Below are 22,172 nucleotides of genomic sequence, written 5' to 3' on the forward strand. Positions count from 1 at the left end.
CTGCGGTGCTGCTGAGCTGACAGTGTCCAGCAGGTCCGTCATCAGTCATCATTACCTAATAAATATATTATCTACCTGTCCGGCTGCAGTACTAGTGATATTATATATACATACATATATATATATTGATTTCATCTCATTATCATCCAGTCTATATTAGCAGCAGACACAGTACGTTAGTCCACGGCTGTAGCTACCTCTGTGTCGGCACTCGGCAGTCCATCCATAATTGTATACCACCTACCCGTGTTTGTTTTTTTTCTTTCTTCTTTGTACATACTACTATAGTATAGTAGCTTACTGTAGCAGTCTGCGGTGCTGCTGAGCTGACAGTGTCCAGCAGGTCCGTCATCAGTCATCATTACCTAATAAATATATTATCTACCTGTCCGGCTGCAGTACTAGTGATATTATATATACATACATATATATATATTGATTTCATCTCATTATCATCCAGTCTATATTAGCAGCAGACACAGTACGGTAGTCCACGGCTGTAGCTACCTCTGTGTCGGCACTCGGCAGTCCATCCATAAGTATACTAGTATCCATCCATCTCCATTGTTTACCTGAGGTGCCTTTTAGTTGTGCCTATTAAAATATGGAGAACAAAAATGTTGAGGTTCCAAAATTAGGGAAAGATCAAGATCCACTTCCACCTCGTGCTGAAGCTGCTGCCACTAGTCATGGCCGAGACGATGAAATGCCAGCAACGTCGTCTGCCAAGGCCGATGCCCAATGTCATAGTACAGAGCATGTCAAATCCAAAACACAAAATATCAGTAAAAAAAGGACTCCAAAACCTAAAATAAAATTGTCGGAGGAGAAGCGTAAACTTGCCAATATGCCATTTACCACACGGAGTGGCAAGGAACGGCTGAGGCCCTGGCCTATGTTCATGGCTAGTGGTTCAGCTTCACATGAGGATGTAAGCACTCAGCCTCTCGCTAGAAAACTGAAAAGACTCAAGCTGGCAAAAGCACCGCAAAGAACTGTGCGTTCTTCGAAATCCCAAATCCACAAGGAGAGTCCAATTGTGTCGGTTGCGATGCCTGACCTTCCCAACACTGGACGTGAAGAGCATGCGCCTTCCACCATTTGCACGCCCCCTGCAAGTGCTGGAAGGAGCACCCGCAGTCCAGTTCCTGATAGACAGATTGAAGATGTCAGTGTTGAAGTACACCAGGATGAGGAGGATATGGGTGTTGCTGGCGCTGGGGAGGAAATTGACCAGGAGGATTCTGATGGTGAGGTGGTTTGTTTAAGTCAGGCACCCGGGGAGACACCTGTTGTCCGTGGGAGGAATATGGCCGTTGACATGCCTGGTGAAAATACCAAAAAAATCAGCTCTTCAGTGTGGAGGTATTTCAACAGAAAAGCGGACAACAGGTGTCAAGCCGTGTGTTGCCTTTGTCAAGCTGTAATAAGTAGGGGTAAGGACGTTAACCACCTCGGAACATCCTCCCTTATACGTCACCTGCAGCGCATTCATAATAAGTCAGTGACAAGTTCAAAAACTTTGGGTGACAGCGGAAGCAGTCCACTGACCAGTAAATCCCTTCCTCTTGTAACCAAGCTCACGCAAACCACCCCACCAACTCCCTCAGTGTCAATTTCCTCCTTCCCCAGGAATGCCAATAGTCCTGCAGGCCATGTCACTGGCAATTCTGATGATTCCTCTCCTGCCTGGGATTCCTCCGATGCATCCTTGCGTGTAACGCCTACTGCTGCTGGCGCTGCTGTTGTTGCTGCTGGGAGTCGATGGTCATCCCAGAGGGGAAGTCGGAAGACCACTTGTACTACTTCCAGTAAGCAATTGACTGTCCAACAGTCCTTTGCAAGGAAGATGAAATATCACAGCAGTCATCCTGCTGCAAAGCGGATAACTGAGGCCTTGACAACTATGTTGGTGTTAGACGTGCGTCCGGTATCCGCCGTTAGTTCACAGGGAACTACACAATTTCTTGAGGTAGTGTGCCCCCGTTACCAAATACCATCTAGGTTCCACTTCTCTAGGCAGGCGATACCGAAAATGTACACAGACCTCAGAAAAAGACTCACCAGTGTCCTAAAAAATGCAGATGTACCCAATGTCCACTTAACCACGGACATGTGGACAAGTGGAGCAGGGCAGGGTCAGGACTATATGACTGTGACAGCCCACTGGGTAGATGTATGGACTCCCGCCGCAAGAACAGCAGCGGCGGCACCAGTAGCAGCATCTCGCAAACGCCAACTCTTTCCTAGGCAGGCTACGCTTTGTATCACCGCTTTCCAGAATACGCACACAGCTGAAAACCTCTTACGGCAACTGAGGAAGATCATCGCGGAATGGCTTACCCCAATTGGACTCTCCTGTGGATTTGTGGCATCGGACAACGCCAGCAATATTGTGTGTGCATTAAATATGGGCAAATTCCAGCACGTCCCATGTTTTGCACATACTTTGAATTTGGTGGTGCAGAATTTTTTAAAAAACGACAGGGGCGTGCAAGAGATGCTGTCGGTGGCCAGAAGAATTGCGGGACACTTTCGGCGTACAGGCACCACGTACAGAAGACTGGAGCACCACCAAAAACTACTGAACCTGCCCTGCCATCATCTGAAGCAAGAAGTGGTAACGAGGTGGAATTCAACCCTCTATATGCTTCAGAGGTTGGAGGAGCAGCAAAAGGCCATTCAAGCCTATACAATTGAGCACGATATAGGAGGTGGAATGCACCTGTCTCAAGCGCAGTGGAGAATGATTTCAACGTTGTGCAAGGTTCTGATGCCCTTTGAACTTGCCACACGTGAAGTCAGTTCAGACACTGCCAGCCTGAGTCAGGTCATTCCCCTCATCAGGCTTTTGCAGAAGAAGCTGGAGACATTGAAGGAGGAGCTAACACGGAGCGATTCCGCTATGCATGTGGGACTTGTGGATGGAGCCCTTAATTCGCTTAACAAGGATTCACGGGTGGTCAATCTGTTGAAATCAGAGCACTACATTTTGGCCACCGTGCTCGATCCTAGATTTAAAGCCTACCTTGGATCTCTCTTTCCGGCAGACACAAGTCTGCTGGGGTTGAAAGACCTCCTGGTGAGAAAATTGTCAAGTCAAGCGGAACGCGACCTGTCAACATCTCCTCCTTCACATTCTCCCGCAACTGGGGGTGCGAGGAAAAGGCTCAGAATTCCGAGCCCACCCGCTGGCGGTGATGCAGGGCAGTCTGGAGCGACTGCTGATGCTGACATCTGGTCCGGACTGAAGGACCTGACAACGATTACGGACATGTCGTCTACTGTCACTGCATATGATTCTCTCACCATTGAAAGAATGGTGGAGGATTATATGAGTGACCGCATCCAAGTAGGCACGTCACACAGTCCGTACTTATACTGGCAGGAAAAAGAGGCAATTTGGAGGCCCTTGCACAAACTGGCTTTATTCTACCTAAGTTGCCCTCCCACAAGTGTGTACTCCGAAAGAGTGTTTAGTGCCGCCGCTCACCTTGTCAGCAATCGGCGTACGAGGTTACATCCAGAAAATGTGGAGAAGATGATGTTCATTAAAATGAATTATAATCAATTCCTCCGTGGAGACATTGACCAGCAGCAATTGCCTCCACAAAGTACACAGGGAGCTGAGATGGTGGATTCCAGTGGGGACGAATTGATAATCTGTGAGGAGGGGGATGTACACGGTGATATATCGGAGGATGATGATGAGGTGGACATCTTGCCTCTGTAGAGCCAGTTTGTGCAAGGAGAGATTAATTGCTTCTTTTTTGGTGGGGGTCCAAACCAACCCGTCATTTCAGTCACAGTCGTGTGGCAGACCCTGTCACTGAAATGATGGGTTGGTTAAAGTGTGTATGTCCTGTTTATACAACATAAGGGTGGGTGGGAGGGCCCAAGGACAATTCCATCTTGCACCTCTTTTTTCTTTAATTTTTCTTTGCGTCATGTGCTGTTTGGGGAGGGTTTTTTGGAAGGGACATCCTGCGTGACACTGCAGTACCACTCCTAGATGGGCCCGGTGTTTGTGTCGGCCACTAGGGTCGCTAATCTTACTCACACAGCTACCTCATTGCGCCTCTTTTTTTCTTTGCGTCATGTGCTGTTTGGGGAGGGTTTTTTGGAAGGGACATCCTGCGTGACACTGCAGTGACACTCCTAGATGGGCCCGGTGTTTGTGTCGGCCACTAGGGTCGCTTATCTTACTCACACAGCTACCTCATTGCGCCTCTTTTTTTCTTTGCGTCATGTGCTGTTTGGGGAGGGTTTTTTGGAAGGGACATCCTGCGTGACACTGCAGTGACACTCCTAGATGGGCCCGGTGTTTGTGTCGGCCACTAGGGTCGCTTATCTTACTCACACAGCTACCTCATTGCGCCTCTTTTTTTCTTTGCATCATGTGCTGTTTGGGGAGGGTTTTTTGGAAGGGACATCCTGCGTGACACTGCAGTGACACTCCTAGATGGGCCCGGTGTTTGTGTCGGCCACTAGGGTCGCTTATCTTACTCACACAGCTACCTCATTGCGCCTCTTTTTTTCTTTGCGTCATGTGCTGTTTGGGGAGGGTTTTTTGGAAGGGACATCCTGCGTGACACTGCAGTGCCACTCCTAGATGGGCCCGGTGTTTGTGTCGGCCACTAGGGTCGCTTATCTTACTCACACAGCTACCTCATTGCGCCTCTTTTTTTCTTTGCGTCATGTGCTGTTTGGGGAGGGTTTTTTGGAAGGGACATCCTGCGTGACACTGCAGTGACACTCCTAGATGGGCCCGGTGTTTGTGTCGGCCACTAGGGTCGCTTATCTTACTCACACAGCTACCTCATTGCGCCTCTTTTTTTCTTTGCGTCATGTGCTGTTTGGGGAGGGTTTTTTGGAAGGGACATCCTGCGTGACACTGCAGTGACACTCCTAGATGGGCCCGGTGTTTGTGTCGGCCACTAGGGTCGCTTAGCTTAGTCATCCAGCGACCTAGGTGCAAATTTTAGGACTAAAAATAATATTGTGAGGTGTGAGGTATTCAGAATATACTGAAAATGAGTGTAAATTATGGTTTTTGAGGTTAATAATACTTTGGGATCAAAATGACCCCCAAATTCTATGATTTAAGCTGTTTTTTAGTGTTTTTTTAAAAAAACACCCGAATCCAAAACACACCCGAATCCTACAAAAAAAATTCGGTGAGGTTTTGCCAAAACGCGGTCGAACCCAAAACACGGCCGCGGAACCGAACCCAAAACCAAAACACAAAACCCAAAAAATTTCCGGCGCTCATCTCTACTGCATATATCTGTGCTCACACTGCTTAATTGTGGGGACTGGGGAGCAGCTGTATATATAGCAGGAGTACAGTGCAGAGTTTTGCTGACAGTGACCACCAGTATACGTTGTCTGCCTGAAAAACACTCCATATCTGTGCTCAGTGTGCTGCTTTATTGTGGGGACTGGCGACCACCAGTATAATATTATATAGGAGGAGTAGTACAGTGCAGAGTTTTGCTGACCAGTGACCACCAGTATACGTTGTCTGCCTGAAAAACACTCCATATCTGTGCTGCATTGTAGACAGTATATAGTAGGAGTACAGTGCATAATTTTGCTGACCACCAGTATATAATATATAGGAGTACGGTACAGAAGGCCACTGCTGTACCTACCTCTATGTCGTCAAGTATACTATCCATCCATACCTGTGGTGCATTTCAGTTTTGCACAGTTTGCTGACCACCAGTATATAATATATAGCATTACGGTACAGTAGGCCACTGCTGTACCTACCTCTGTGTCGTCAAGTATACTATCCATCCATACCTGTGGTGCATTTCAGTTTTGCACAGTTTGCTGACCACCAGTATATAATATATAGCATTACGGTACAGTAGGCCACTGCTGTACCTACCTCTGTGTCGTCAAGTATACTATCCATCCATACCTGTGGTGCATTTCAGTTTTGCACAGTTTGCTGACCACCAGTATATAATATATAGCATTACGGTACAGTAGGTCACTGCTGTACCTACCTCTGTGTCGTCAAGTATACTATCCTTCCATACGTGTGGTGCATTTCATTTTTGCACAGTTTGCTGACCACCAGTATATAATATATAGCATTACGGTACAGTAGGCCACTGCTGTACCTACCTCTGTGTCGTCAAGTATACTATCCATCCATACCTGTGGTGCATTTCAGTTTTGCACAGTTTGCTGACCACCACCAGTATATAATATATAGCATTACGGTACAGTAGGCCACTGCTGTACCTACCTCTGTGTCGTTAAGTATACTATCCATCCATACCTGTGGTGCATTTCATTTTTGCACAGTTTGCTCACCACCAGTATATAATATATAGCAGTACGGTACGGAAGGCCACTGCTGTACCTACCTCTGTGTCATCAAGTATACTATCCATCCATACCTGTGGTGCATTTCAGTTTTGCACAGTTTGCTGACCACCAGTATATAATATATAGCATTACGGTACAGTAGGCCACTGCTGTACCTACCTCTGTGTCGTCAAGTATACTATCCATCCATACCTGTGGTGCAATTCAGTTTTGCACAGTTTGCTGACCACCAGTATATAATATATAGCATTACGGTACAGTAGGCCACTGCTGTACCTACTTCTGTGTCGTCAAGTATACTACCCATCCATACCTGTGGTGCATTTCATTTTTGCACAGTTTGCTGACCACCAGTATATAATATATAGCATTACGGTACAGTAGGCCACTGCTGTACCTACCTCTGTGTCGTCAAGTATACTATCCATCCATATCTGTGGTGCATTTCATTTTTGCACAGTTTGCTGACCACCAGTATATAATATATAGCAGTACAGTACAGTAGGCCACTGCTGTACCTACCTCTGTGTCGTCAAGTATACTATCCATCCATACCTGTGGTGCATTTCATTTTTGCACAGTTTGCTGACCACCAGTATATAATATATAGCAGTACGGTACAGTAGGCCACTGCTGTACCTACCTCTGTGTCGTCAAGTATACTATCCATCCATACCTGTGGTGCATTTCAGTTTTGCACAGTTTGCTGACCACCAGTATATAATATATAGCAGTACGGTACAGTAGGCCACTGCTCTACCTACCTCTGTGTCGTCAAGTATACTACCCATCCATACCTGTGGTGCATTTCATTTTTGCACAGTTTGCTGACCACCAGTATATAATATATAGCATTGCGGTACAGTAGGCCACTGCTGTACCTACCTCTGTGTCGTCAAGTATACTATCCATCCATACCTGTGGTGCATTTCATTTTTGCACAGTTTGCTGACCACCAGTATATAATATATAGCAGTACGGTACAGTAGGCCACTGCTGTACCTACCTCTGTGTCGTCAAGTATACTATCCATCCATACCTGTGGTGCATTTCAGTTTTGCACAGTTTGCTGACCACCAGTATATAATATATAGCAGTACGGTACAGTAGGCCACTGCTCTACCTACCTCTGTGTCGTCAAGTATACTACCCATCCATACCTGTGGTGCATTTCATTTTTGCACAGTTTGCTGACCACCAGTATATAATATATAGCATTACGGTACAGTAGGCCACTGCTGTACCTACCTCTGTGTCGTCAAGTATACTATCCATCCATATCTGTGGTGCATTTCATTTTTGCACAGTTTGCTGACCACCAGTATATAATATATAGCATTACGGTACAGTAGGCCACTGCTGTACCTACCTCTGTGTCGTCAAGTATACTATCCATCCATACCTGTGGTGCATTTCATTTGTGCACAGTTTGCTGACCACCAGTATATAATATATAGCAGTACAGTACAGTAGGCCACTGCTGTACCTACCTCTGTGTCGTCAAGTATACTATCCATCCATACCTGTGGTGCATTTCATTTTTGCACAGTTTGCTGACCACCAGTATATAATATATAGCAGTACTGTACAGTAGGCCACTGCTGTACCTACCTCTGTGTCGTCAAGTATACTATCCATCCATACCTGTGGTGCATTTCAGTTTTGCACAGTTTGCTGACCACCAGTATATAATATATAGCATTACGGTACAGTAGGCCACTGCTCTACCTACCTCTGTGTCGTCAAGTATACTATCCATCCATACCTGTGGTGCATTTCAGTTATGCGCAGTATATATAGTAGTAGGCCATTGCTATTGATACTGGCATATAATTCCACACATTAAAAAATGGAGAACAAAAATGTGGAGGTTAAAATAGGGAAAGATCAAGATCCACTTCCACCTCGTGCTGAAGCTGCTGCCACTAGTCATGGCCGAGACGATGAAATGCCATCAACGTCGTCTGCCAAGGCCGATGCCCAATGTCATAGTAGAGAGCATGTAAAATCCAAAAAACAAAAGTTCAGTAAAATGACCCAAAAATCAAAATTGAAAGCGTCTGATGAGAAGCGTAAACTTGCCAATATGCCATTTACGACACGGAGTGGCAAGGAACGGCTGAGGCCCTGGCCTATGTTCATGGCTAGTGGTTCAGATTCACATGAGGATGGAAGCACTCATCCTCTCGCTAGAAAAATGAAAAGACTTAAGCTGGCAAAAACACAGCAAAGAACTGTGCGTTCTTCTAAATCACAAATCCCCAAGGAGAGTCCAATTGTGTCGGTTGCAATGCCTGACCTTCCCAACACTGGACGGGAAGAGCTTGCGCCTTCCACCATTTGCACGCCCCCTGCAAGTGCTGGAAGGAGCACCAGCAGTCCAGTTCCTGATAGTCAAATTGAAGATGTCACTGTTGAAGTACACCAGGATGAGGATATGGGTGTTGCTGGCGCTGGGGAGGAAATTGACAAGGAGGATTCTGATGGTGAGGTGGTTTGTTTAAGTCAGGCACCCGGGGAGACACCTGTTGTCCGTGGGACGAATATGGCCATTGACATGCCTGGTCAAAATACAAAAAAAATCAGCTCTTCGGTGTGGAATTATTTCAACACAAATGCGGACAACAGGTGTCAAGCCGTGTGTTGCATTTATCAAGCTGTAATAAGTAGGGGTAAGGACGTTAACCACCTAGGAACATCCTCCCTTATACATCACCTGGACCGCATTCATCAGAAATCAGTGACAAGTTCAAAAACTTTGGGTGACAGCGGAAGGAGTCCACTGACAACTAAATCCCTTCCTCTTGTAACCAAGCTCCTGCAAACCACACCACCAACTCCCTCAGTGTCAATTTCCTCCTTACCCAGGAAAGCCAATAGTCCTGCAGGCCATGTCACTGTCAAGTCTGACGAGTCCTCTCCTGCCTGGGATTCCTCCGATGCATCCTTGAATGTAACGCCTACTGTTGCTGGCGCTGCTGTTGTTGCTGCTGGGAGTCGATCGTCATCCCAGAGGGGAAGTCGGAAGACCACTTGTACTACTTCCAGTAAGCAATTGACTGTCCAACAGTCCTTTGCGAGGAAGATGAAATATCACAGCAGTCATCCTGCTGCAAAGCAGATAACTCAGGCCTTGGCAGCCTGGGCAGTGAGAAACGTGGTTCTGGTATCCACCGTTAATTCAGAGGCAACTAGAGACTTGATTGAGGTACTGTGTCCCCGGTACCAAATACCACCTAGGTTCCATTTCTCTAGGCAGGCGATACCGAAAATGTACACAGACCTCAGAAAAAGAGTCACCAGTGTCCTAAAAAATGCAGTTGTACCCAATGTCCACTTAACCACGGACATGTGGACAAGTGGAGCAGGGCAGACTCAGGACTATATGACTGTGACAGCCCACTGGGTAGATGTATTGCCTCCCGCAGCAAGAACAGCAGCGGCGGCACCAGTAGCAGCATCTCGCAAACGCCAACTCGTTCCTAGGCAGGCTATGCTTTGTATCACCGCTTTCCAGAAGAGGCACACAGCTGACAACCTCTTACGGAAACTGAGGAAGATCATCGCAGAATGGCTTACCCCAATTGGACTCTCCTGGGGATTTGTGACATCGGACAATGCCAGCAATATTGTGCGTGCATTACATCTGGGCAAATTCCAGCACATACATTGAATTTGGTGGTGCAGAATTATTTAAAAAACGACAGGGGCGTGCAAGAGATGCTGTCGGTGGCCCGAAGAATTGCGGGCCACTTTCGGCATTCAGCCACCGCGTGCCGAAGACTGGAGCACCACCAAACATTCCTGAACCTGCCCTGCCATCATCTGAAGCAAGAGGTGGTAACGAGGTGGAATTCAACCCTCTATATGCTTCAGAGGATGGAGGAGCAGCAAAAGGCCATTCAAGCCTATACATCTGCACACGATATAGGCAAAGGAGGGGGAATGCACCTGATTCAAGTGCAGTGGAGAATGATTTCAACGTTGTGCAAGGTTCTGCAACCCTTTGAACTTGCCACACGTGAAGTCAGTTCAGACACTGCCAGCCTGAGTCAGGTCATTCCCCTCATCAGGCTTTTGCAGAAGAAGCTGGAGACATTGAAGGAGGAGCTAAAACAGAGCGATTCCGCTAGGCATGTGGGACTTGTGGATGGAGCCCTTAATTCGCTTAACCAGGATTCACGGGTGGTCAATCTGTTGAAATCAGAGCACTACATTTTGGCCACCGTGCTCGATCCTAGATTTAAAACCTACGTTGTATCTCTCTTTCCGACAGACACAAGTCTGCAGAGGTTCAAAGACCTGCTGGTGAGAAAATTGTCAAGTCAAGCGGAACGTGACCCGTCAACATCTCCTCCTTCACATTCTCCCGCAACTGGGGGTGCGAGGAAAAGGCTAAGAATTCCGAGCCCACCCGCTGGCGGTGATGCAGGGCAGTCTGGAGCGAGTGCTGACATCTGGTCCGGACTGAAGGACCTGCCAACGATTACTGACATGTCGTCTACTGTCACTGCATATGATTCTCTCACCATTGAAAGAATGGTGGAGGATTATATGAGTGACCGCCAGTGGTGCAAGTGGGCGGGTACGGGTAGGTACGGCGTACCCGTAAGAATTTAGCCGTGGGTACGCCGTACCCACACCGACGGGCCGCCGCTCCTCGCACCGCCGCTGATGTGAGGGAAGGAGAGCGCAGCCTGTGCCTCTCCTTCCCCTCAGTCTCCGGCGGCTGTCATAGTTTAATTCAGCGCCGATCCGTGAGCCAATCAGAGCTCGCGGTGCGAGCTCTGATTGGCTCACGGATCGGCGCTGAATTAAACTGTGACTGTGCTGTTTGGGGACAATTTTTTTGAAGTGCCATCCTGCCTGACACTGCAGTGCCACTCCTAGATGGGCCAGGTGTTTGTGTCGGCCACTTGTGTCGCTTAGCTTAGTCACACAGCGACCTTGGTGCGCCTCTATTTTTCTTTGCATCATGTGCTGTTTGGGGACAATTTTTTTGAAGTGCCATCCTGCCTGACACTGCAGTGCCACTCCTAGATGGGCCAGGTGTTTGTGTCGGCCACTTGTGTCGCTTAGCTTAGTCACACAGCGACCTTGGTGCGCCTTTATTTTTCTTTGCATCATGTGCTGTTTGGGGACAATTTTTTGGAAGTGCCATCCTGCCTGACACTGCAGTGCCACTCCTAGATGGGCCAGGTGTTTGTGTCGGCCACTTGTGTCGCTTAGCTTAGTCACACAGCGACCTTGGTGCGCCTCTTTTTTTCTTTGCATCATGTGCTGTTTGGGGACAATTTTTTTGAAGTGCCATCCTGCCTGACACTGCAGTGCCACTCCTAGATGGGCCAGGTGTTTGTGTCGGCCACTTGGGTCGCTTAGCTTAGCCATCCAGCGACCTAGGTGCAAATTTTAGGACTAAAAATAATATTGTGAGGTGTTCGGAATAGACTGAAAATGAGTGGAAATTATGGTTATTGAGGTTAATAATACTATGGGATCAAAATGACCCCCAAATTCTATGATTTAAGCTGTTTTTGAGGGTTTTTTGTAAAAAAAAAAACGAATCAAAAACACACCCGAATCCGACAAAAAATTTTCAGGGAGGTTTTGCCAAAACGCGTCCGAATCCAAAACACGGCCGCGGAACCGAATCCAAAACCAAAACACAAAACCCGAAAAATGTCCGGTGCACATCACTAGTAATGCAGTGTATGTATGTATAGTAATACAGTGTATGATGTACAGTATGTATGTGTATGTATTCAATGTGTGCAGTGTATATGTATTTATATATTTATACTGTATTAAACCGAATCCGCTCATCATTAGTAATTTGTGCAGTGTATGTAGTGCAGTGGATGCATGTATATATATATATATATATATATATATATGTGTGTGTAATGTGTGCAGTGTATGTATGTATGTATGTATGTACAGTATGTATGTATATATGTAATGTGTGCAATGTTTGTATGACGCTCCACCCACCGTTTGTATGTGAGCCGCGGTCTGGCAATTTGTGGCCGGCTACAAAGCGCTATCTCCCCCTTAGCTATGCCGCTGTGGAGAGCGTTGATGGCTGCCCGCGGCAGCAGTGTAGCTGCCTGCAGACAAATTAGGGGAGCGTGCGGTCCGTGGCAGCAGTGGCAGCTGTCCACGGGCTGAGGGCAGTGGTGACGGGCGGCCCTCAGCTAAAAGCTGACCGCGGATTTCCGTGGAGAAGCGGCAGGCCAGCGGTGGCAGTGAGACTGACCGTGGCTGGGCGCTGAGCGGCCTCTCTCTGCCTCAGCCTGGTAGTCTCCGACAACTGTGGAGGGGGAGATGGAACCGGGGAGAGAGGGCGGGGGGAGAGAGGAGGAGGCGGGGGCGGGAGACAGAGCGGCCATACATACATTGGCCGCACTGACTGACTGAGGGGCGCCGTCCTCCTCCTCCTATTGACCTAGCTCTGTGACTCTGTGATTGTGACTTCGCCCAGCGTAGCCACACAGTCACAGAGTGACAGATCTGGGCAATTACAGTATACAGGAGATTTTAGTGTGTGTGTGTTGGGGTTTTGAAAGGGGGTGGGTGCAGTGAGGTGGAGGTGTATTGTGGTGGCGCAGTTCACCTCTGATTTAGGTAGTTACTGTTTTCAGGTAGGGATGCTGTGTTGGGTGGTGCGTGTGGTGGATGGGTGAGTGTAAACGGGGGCTGTGGATGGGTGATGGATTTCAGAGAGGTTTTTGTGAAGATGCAGGGAGGTCCAGCGAACCCACAGCGGGCATTGGTGAGAGTTGGGTCCTTGTTGGACAGCCTGGCACCTCTCTGCGGCAGGTATAGGGGTAGATGAGTTTGCGTCCCTTGGGCTGGGGAGTGTGTGTGATCCTGCCTGCAACTAACTACCCGCTGTCTCCGCACTGTTCCCCTCCCTGCAGATGCTGTCAGTGCCTCTTGCTGTTGCTCCGGCTACTGGTAGTGTCAGTGGACTCCTTAGTCCTCAGTGTGCTGCTCAGTGTGCTGCTGGCACTGGTGTACTGTCTCCGCCCGTTCCTATGACTCCCCCCAGCGTTAGCCACACAGTCACAGAGTGACAGATCTGGGAGAATATATAGGAGATATATAAACAGTACATAGTGAGCAGCAGCGGCAGCAGGGTACGGCTCAGTAAAAGCACCGTCCCACCGCTGCCAGCCATTGGACTCATGGTGGAAGACAGGCCCTGTGATTTGCCGGCCGTGCTGCTAGCAGTGCAGTGATTGGCTCCCGCTGGGTCCCCGCTCTCTCAGGCGGGCGCTAGTGGTCTCTGCGCTGGCGGGCATGTAGTTGGTGCCCCAGGCCACATACAGCAGGGAGAGGATGTTACTCATCCCAGTCAGGATCACGCAATGGGACAGGACCGGTGTGGTCTGCGTGGTACAGACCATCCTCAGCTCCCTTTATATAGCGTGACCGGGTGGGGAGTCCGTGGATTGGGAGGGGCTCAGTGTCAGGGCACCTTACCGGACTCTCCGTCGCCTCTCAGCACAGTGACCGGCAGCGTCCGCCTAAGAAAGTGGGGACCCAGCAGGAGCCAATGATTGCACTGCTAGCAGCACGGGTGGCCACTCACAGGTCTGTCTTCCACCATGAGTCCAATGGCTGGCGGCGGGGGGTGGTGCTTGTACTGAGCCTTAACCTTCTGCCACTGCTGCTCTCTCCGCACATTCACTGTTTATATATATATATATATATATATATATACTATTCTCCTATGTATTATCCTATCCTCCTATCCTGCTATATATTCTCCTATTCTCCTATGTATTCTCCTATATATTAGGCCACATCTGTGATTTGGCTCCACTCAGCCTTGTGACTCCACCCAGCGTTAGCAAATGAGTCACAAAGTCACAGATCTGGGCTAATATATAGGAGATATATATATATATCCCTTACCCCACCCACGAGACCCCCACACACATCCCTCCCCCACGCAGGCCACCCCTGCAACCGTCCCTCCCTCCCACGGCACCCCCGCACCTGCCCCTCCCCTATCCGCGGTGGCTCCGGACTCCTACCCATGGCACACCCGCACGCGGCCCTCCCCCACCCGCCGTGGCTCTGGACTCCCCCCCACGGCACCCCCGCACCCTCCCCTTCACCACACACAGTGGCTCCAGACTCCCACCCATGGCACACCCGTATGTGGCCCTCCCCCATCCGCTGCTACACCGCAACCGCCCCTCCGCCACACGCAGCACCCCCGGGTGCTACTCTGATTATACCTCTACTATTGAAGTTAAGCTACCTCTCTCCCAATTTTTACCCCTTTTTACCTTTTATCCTGTAGATTTTGGACCTATTTCTCATGTTTTTATGCACCTTTTAATAATTTTTGGTATATGTGTTTAAAATTTTTTAGCTTTACCTCTGCTCTTTTATACCAGATTTTATTGATTAGGCTGCATTTTTGAAAATTGTTAATATTTTACGAAATACCCCCCCTTTTTTAGTGTGTTGTCTTCTGAAATTAAATTTTATATATTTTTAGAACACCTGGTTTTTACACTATTAATTCGACACCTTTGGTCGCTTGCAAACACCTCATCCCCCTGCACCATTTTCTAATTTCTAGGCATATATACCAGTGCCTACATGTTTTTTGAGGTTCATAAGCTGACGCCCTAATAGTTTATAGGGAGTGTCCTCCAGGTAACATATATATCTTTGGTAATTATTTCAGAACACTTTTTTCCTAATACAGGTTGAGTATCCCTTATCCAAAATGCTTGGGACCAGAGGTATTTTGGATATCAGATTTTTCCGTATTTTGGAATAATTGCATACCATAATGAGATATCATGGTGATGGGACCAAAATATAAGCACAGAATGCATTTATGTTACATATACACCTTATACACACAGCCGGAAGGTAATTTTAGACAATATTTTTTATAACTTTGTGCATTAAACAAAGTGTGTGTACATTCACACAATTCATTTATGTTTCATATACACCTTATTAGAGATGAGCGGGTTCGGTTTCTCTGAAACCGAACCCGCACGAACTTCATGTTTTTTTCACGGGTCCGAGCAGACTCGGATCCTCCCGCCTTGCTCGGTTAACCCGAGCGCGCCCGAACGTCATCATGACGCTGTCGGATTCTCGCGAGACTCGGATTCTATATAAGGAGCCGCGCGTCGCCGCCATTTTCACACGTGCATTGAGATTGATAGGGAGAGGACGTGGCTGGCGTCCTCTCCATTAGAAATTAGATTAGAAGAGAGAGAGAGATTGTGCAGAGTCAGACAGAGTTTACCACAGTGACCAGTGCAGTTGTTGTTAGTTAACTTTTATTTATTTTAATATATATCCGTTCTCTGCTATATCCGTTCTCTGCCTGAAAAAAAACGATACACAGCAGCAGCCAGTCACACAGTGTGACTCAGTCTGTGTGCACTCAGCTCAGCCCAGTGTGCTGCACATCAATGTATAAAAGGCAAAGCTTATAATAATTGTGGGGGAGACTGGGGAGCACTGCAGGTTGTTATAGCAGGAGCCCCCAGGAGTACATAATATTATATTAATTTAAAATTAAACAGTGCACACTTTTGCTGCAGGAGTGCCACTGCCAGTGTGACTAGTGGTGACCAGTGCCTGACCACCAGTATAGTAGTATATTCATTGTTGTATGTATTGTATACTATCTCTTTATCAACCAGTCTATATTAGCAGCAGACACAGTACAGTGCGGTAGTTCACGGCTGTGGCTACCTCTGTGTCGGCAGTCGGAACTCGGCAGGCAGTCCGTCCATCCATAATTGTATTACAATATATACCACCTAACCGTGGTATTTTTTTTTCTTTCTTTATACCGTCATAGTGTCATACTAGTTGTTACGAGTATACTACTATCTCTTTATCAACCAGTGTACAGTGCGGTAGTTCACGGCTGTGGCTACCTCTGTGTCGGCAGTCGGCAGGCAGTCCGTCCATCCATAATTGTATTATTATTATAATATATACCACCTAACCGTGGTTTTTTTTCCATTCTTTATACCGTCGTCATAGTGTCATACTAGTTGTTACGAGTATACTACTATCTCTTTATCAACCAGTGTACAGTGCGGTAGTTCACGGCTGTGGCTACCTCTGTGTCGGCAGTCGGCAGGCAGTCCGTCCATCCATAATTGTATTATTATTATAATATATACCACCTAACCGTGGTTTTTTTTCCATTCTTTATACCGTCGTCATAGTGTCATACTAGTTGTTACGAGTATACTACTATCTCTTTATCAACCAGTGTACAGTGCGGTAGTTCACGGCTGTGGCTACCTCTGTGTCGGCAGTCGGCAGGCAGTCCGTCCATCCATAATTGTATTATTATTATAATATATACCACCTAACCGTGGTTTTTTTTCCATTCTTTATACCGTCGTCATAGTGTCATACTAGTTGTTACGAGTATACTACTATCTCTTTATCAACCAGTGTACAGTGCGGTAGTTCACGGCTGTGGCTACCTCTGTGTCGGCAGTCGGCAGGCAGTCCGTCCATCCATAATTGTATTATTATTATAATATATACCACCTAACCGTGGTTTTTTTTCCATTCTTTATACCGTCGTCATAGTGTCATACTAGTTGTTACGAGTATACTACTATCTCTTTATCAACCAGTGTACAGTGCGGTAGTTCACGGCTGTGGCTACCTCTGTGTCGGCAGTCGGCAGGCAGTCCGTCCATCCATAATTGTATTATTATTATAATATATACCACCTAACCGTGGTTTTTTTTCCATTCTTTATACCGTCGTCATAGTGTCATACTAGTTGTTACGAGTATACTACTATCTCTTTATCAACCAGTGTACAGTGCGGTAGTTCACGGCTGTGGCTACCTCTGTGTCGGCAGTCGGCAGGCAGTCCGTCCATCCATAATTGTATTATTATTATAATATATACCACCTAACCGTGTTTTTTTTTTCATTCTTTATACCGTTGTCATAGTGTCATACTAGTTGTTACGAGTATACTACTATCTCTTTATCAACCAGTGTACAGTGCGGTAGTTCACGGCTGTGGCTACCTCTGTGTCGGCAGTCGGCAGGCAGTCCGTCCATCCATAATTGTATTATTATTATAATATATACCACCTAACCGTGGGTTTTTTTCCATTCTTTATACCGTCGTCATAGTGTCATACTAGTTGTTACGAGTATACTACTATCTCTTTATCAACCAGTGTACAGTGCGGTAGTTCACGGCTGTGGCTACCTCTGTGTCGGCAGTCGGCAGGCAGTCCGTCCATCCATAATTGTATTATTATTATAATATATACCACCTAACCGTGGTTTTTTTATACCACCTAACCGTGGCAGTCCGTCCATAATTGTATACTAGTAAACTATCCAATCCATCCATCTCCATTGTTTACCTGAGGTGCCTTTTAGTTCTGCCTATAAAATATGGAGAACAAAAAAGTTGAGGTTCCAAAATTAGGGAAAGATCAAGATCCACTTCCACCTCGTGCTGAAGCTGCTGCCACTAGTCATGGCCGAGACGATGAAATGCCAGCAACGTCGTCTGCCAAGGCCGATGCCCAATGTCATAGTACAGAGCATGTCAAATCCAAAACACCAAATATCAGAAAAAAAAGGACTCCAAAACCTAAAATAAAATTGTCGGAGGAGAAGCGTAAACTTGCCAATATGCCATTTACCACACGGAGTGGCAAGGAACGGCTGAGGCCCTGGCCTATGTTCATGGCTAGTGGTTCAGCTTCACATGAGGATGGAAGCACTCAGCCTCTCGCTAGAAAACTGAAAAGACTCAAGCTGGCAAAAGCACCGCAAAGAACTGTGCGTTCTTTGAAATCCCAAATCCACAAGGAGAGTCCAATTGTGTCGTTTGCGATGCCTGACCTTCCCAACACTGGACGTGAAGAGCATGCGCCTTCCACTATTTGCATGCCCCCTGCAAGTGCTGGAAGGAGCACCCGCAGTCCAGTTCCTGATAGTCAGATTGAAGATGTCAGTGTTGAAGTACACCAGGATGAGGAGGATATGGGTGTTGCTGGCGCTGGGGAGGAAATTGACCAGGAGGATTCTGATGGTGAGGTGGTTTGTTTAAGTCAGGCACCCGGGGAGACACCTGTTGTCCGTGGGAGGAATATGGCCGTTGACATGCCAGGTGAAAATACCAAAAAAATCAGCTCTTCGGTGTGGAGGTATTTCACCAGAAATGCGGACAACAGGTGTCAAGCCGTGTGTTCCCTTTGTCAAGCTGTAATAAGTAGGGGTAAGGACGTTAACCACCTCGGAACATCCTCCCTTATACGTCACCTGCAGCGCATTCATAATAAGTCAGTGACAAGTTCAAAAACTTTGGGTGACAGCGGAAGCAGTCCACTGACCAGTAAATCCCTTCCTCTTGTAACCAAGCTCACGCAAACCACCCCACCAACTCCCTCAGTGTCAATTTCCTCCTTCCCCAGGAATGCCAATAGTCCTGCAGGCCATGTCACTGGCAAGTCTGACGAGTCCTTTCCTGCCTGGGATTCCTCCGATGCATCCTTGCGTGTAACGCCTACTGCTGCTGGCGCTGCTGTTGTTGCCGCTGGGAGTCGATGGTCATCCCAGAGGGGAAGTCGTAAGCCCACTTGTACTACTTCCAGTAAGCAATTGACTGTTCAACAGTCCTTTGCGAGGAAGATGAAATATCACAGCAGTCATCCTACTGCAAAGCGGATAACTGAGTCCTTGACAACTATGTTGGTGTTAGACGTGCGTCCGGTATCCGCCGTTAGTTCACAGGGAACTAGACAATTTATTGAGGCAGTGTGCCCCCGTTACCAAATACCATCTAGGTTCCACTTCTCTAGGCAGGCGATACCGAGAATGTACACGGACGTCAGAAAAAGACTCACCAGTGTCCTAAAAAATGCAGTTGTACCCAATGTCCACTTAACCACGGACATGTGGACAAGTGGAGCAGGGCAGGGTCAGGACTATATGACTGTGACAGCCCACTGGGTAGATGTATGGACTCCCGCCGCAAGAACAGCAGCGGCGGCACCAGTAGCAGCATCTCGCAAACGCCAACTCTTTCCTAGGCAGGCTACGCTTTGTATCACCGCTTTCCAGAATACGCACACAGCTGAAAACCTCTTACGGCAACTGAGGAAGATCATCGCGGAATGGCTTACCCCAATTGGACTCTCCTGTGGATTTGTGGCATCGGACAACGCCAGCAATATTGTGTGTGCATTAAATATGGGCAAATTCCAGCACGTCCCATGTTTTGCACATACCTTGAATTTGGTGGTGCAGAATTTTTTAAAAAACGACAGGGGCGTGCAAGAGATGCTGTCGGTGGCCAGAAAAATTGCGGGACACTTTCGGCGTACAGGCACCACGTACAGAAGACTGGAGCACCACCAAAAACTACTGAACCTGCCCTGCCATCATCTGAAGCAAGAAGTGGTAACGAGGTGGAATTCAACCCTCTATATGCTTCAGAGGTTGGAGGAGCAGCAAAAGGCCATTCAAGCCTATACAATTGAGCACGATATAGGAGATGGAATGCACCTGTCTCAAGTGCAGTGGAGAATGATTTCAACGTTGTGCAAGGTTCTGATGCCCTTTGAACTTGCCACACGTGAAGTCAGTTCAGACACTGCCAGCCTGAGTCAGGTCATTCCCCTCATCAGGCTTTTGCAGAAGAAGCTGGAGGCATTGAAGAAGGAGCTAACACGGAGCGATTCCGCTAGGCATGTGGGACTTGTGGATGCAGCCCTTAATTCGCTTAACAAGGATTCACGGGTGGTCAATCTGTTGAAATCAGAGCACTACATTTTGGCCACCGTGCTCGATCCTAGATTTAAAGCCTACCTTGGATCTCTCTTTCCGGCAGACACAGGTCTGCTGGGGTTGAAAGACCTGCTGGTGACAAAATTGTCAAGTCAAGCGGAACGCGACCTGTCAACATCTCCTCCTTCACATTCTCCCGCAACTGGGGGTGCGAGGAAAAGGCTCAGAATTCCGAGCCCACCCGCTGGCGGTGATGCAGGGCAGTCTGGAGCGACTGCTGATGCTGACATCTGGTCCGGACTGAAGGACCTGACAACGATTACGGACATGTCGTCTACTGTCACTGCATATGATTCTCTCAACATTGATAGAATGGTGGAGGATTATATGAGTGACCGCATCCAAGTAGGCACGTCACACAGTCCGTACTTATACTGGCAGGAAAAAGAGGCAATTTGGAGGCCCTTGCACAAACTGGCTTTATTCTACCTAAGTTGCCCTCCCACAAGTGTGTACTCCGAAAGAGTGTTTAGTGCCGCCGCTCACCTTGTCAGCAATCGGCGTACGAGGTTACATCCAGAAAATGTGGAGAAGATGATGTTCATTAAAATGAATTATAATCAATTCCTCCGCGGAGACATTGACCAGCAGCAATTGCCTCCACAAAGTACACAGGGAGCTGAGATGGTGGATTCCAGTGGGGACGAATTGATAATCTGTGAGGAGGGGGATGTACACGGTGATATATCGGAGGGTGAAGATGAGGTGGACATCTTGCCTCTGTAGAGCCAGTTTGTGCAAGGAGAGATTAATTGCTTCTTTTTTGGGGGGGGTCCAAACCAACCCGTCATATCAGTCACAGTCGTGTGGCAGACCCTGTCACTGAAATGATGGGTTGGTTAAAGTGTGCATGTCCTGTTTTGTTTATACAACATAAGGGTGGGTGGGAGGGCCCAAGGATAATTCCATCTTGCACCTCTTTTTTCTTTTCTTTTTCTTTGCATCATGTGCTGATTGGGGAGGGTTTTTTGGAAGGGACATCCTGCGTGACACTGCAGTGCCACTCCTAGATGGGCCCGGTGTTTGTGTCGGCCACTAGGGTCGCTAATCTTACTCACACAGCTACCTCATTGCGCCTCTTTTTTTCTTTGCGTCATGTGCTGTTTGGGGAGGGTTTTTTGGAAGGGACATCCTGCGTGACACTGCAGTGCCACTCCTAGATGTGCCCGGTGTTTGTGTCGGCCACTAGGGTCGCTAATCTTACTCACACAGTCAGCTACCTCATTGCGCCTCTTTTTTTCTTTGCGTCATGTGCTGTTTGGGGAGGGTTTTTTGGAAGGGCCATCCTGCGTGACACTGCAGTGCCACTCCTAGATGGGCCCGGTGTTTGTGTCGGCCACTAGGGTCGCTAATCTTACTCACACAGCTACCTCATTGCGCCTCTTTTTTTCTTTGCGTCATGTGCTGTTTGGGGAGGGTTTTTTGGAAGGGCCATCCTGCGTGACACTGCAGTGCCACTCCTAGATGGGCCCGGTGTTTGTGTCGGCCACTAGGGTCGCTAATCTTACTCACACAGCTACCTCATTGCGCCTCTTTTTTTCTTTGCGTCATGTGCTGTTTGGGGAGGGTTTTTTGGAAGGGACATCCTGCGTGACACTGCAGTGCCACTCCTAGATGGGCCCGGTGTTTGTGTCGGCCACTAGGGTCGCTTATCTTACTCACACAGCGACCTCGGTGCAAATTTTAGGACTAAAAATAATATTGTGAGGTGTGATGTGTTCAGAATAGGCTGAAAATGAGTGTAAATTATGTTTTTTGAGGTTAATAATACTTTGGGATCAAAATTACCCCCAAATTCTATGATTTAAGCTGTTTTTTAGGGTTTTTTGAAAAAAACACCCGAATCCAAAACACACCCGAATCCGACAAAAATAATTCGGTGAGGTTTTGCCAAAACGCGTTCGAACCCAAAACACGGCCGCGGAACCGAACCCAAAACCAAAACACAAAACCCGAAAAATTTCAGGCGCTCATCTCTACACCTTATA

The sequence above is a fragment of the Pseudophryne corroboree genome, chromosome 1 (genome assembly GCF_028390025.1).
Source record: "Pseudophryne corroboree isolate aPseCor3 chromosome 1, aPseCor3.hap2, whole genome shotgun sequence".
Taxonomy (NCBI): domain Eukaryota; kingdom Metazoa; phylum Chordata; class Amphibia; order Anura; family Myobatrachidae; genus Pseudophryne; species Pseudophryne corroboree.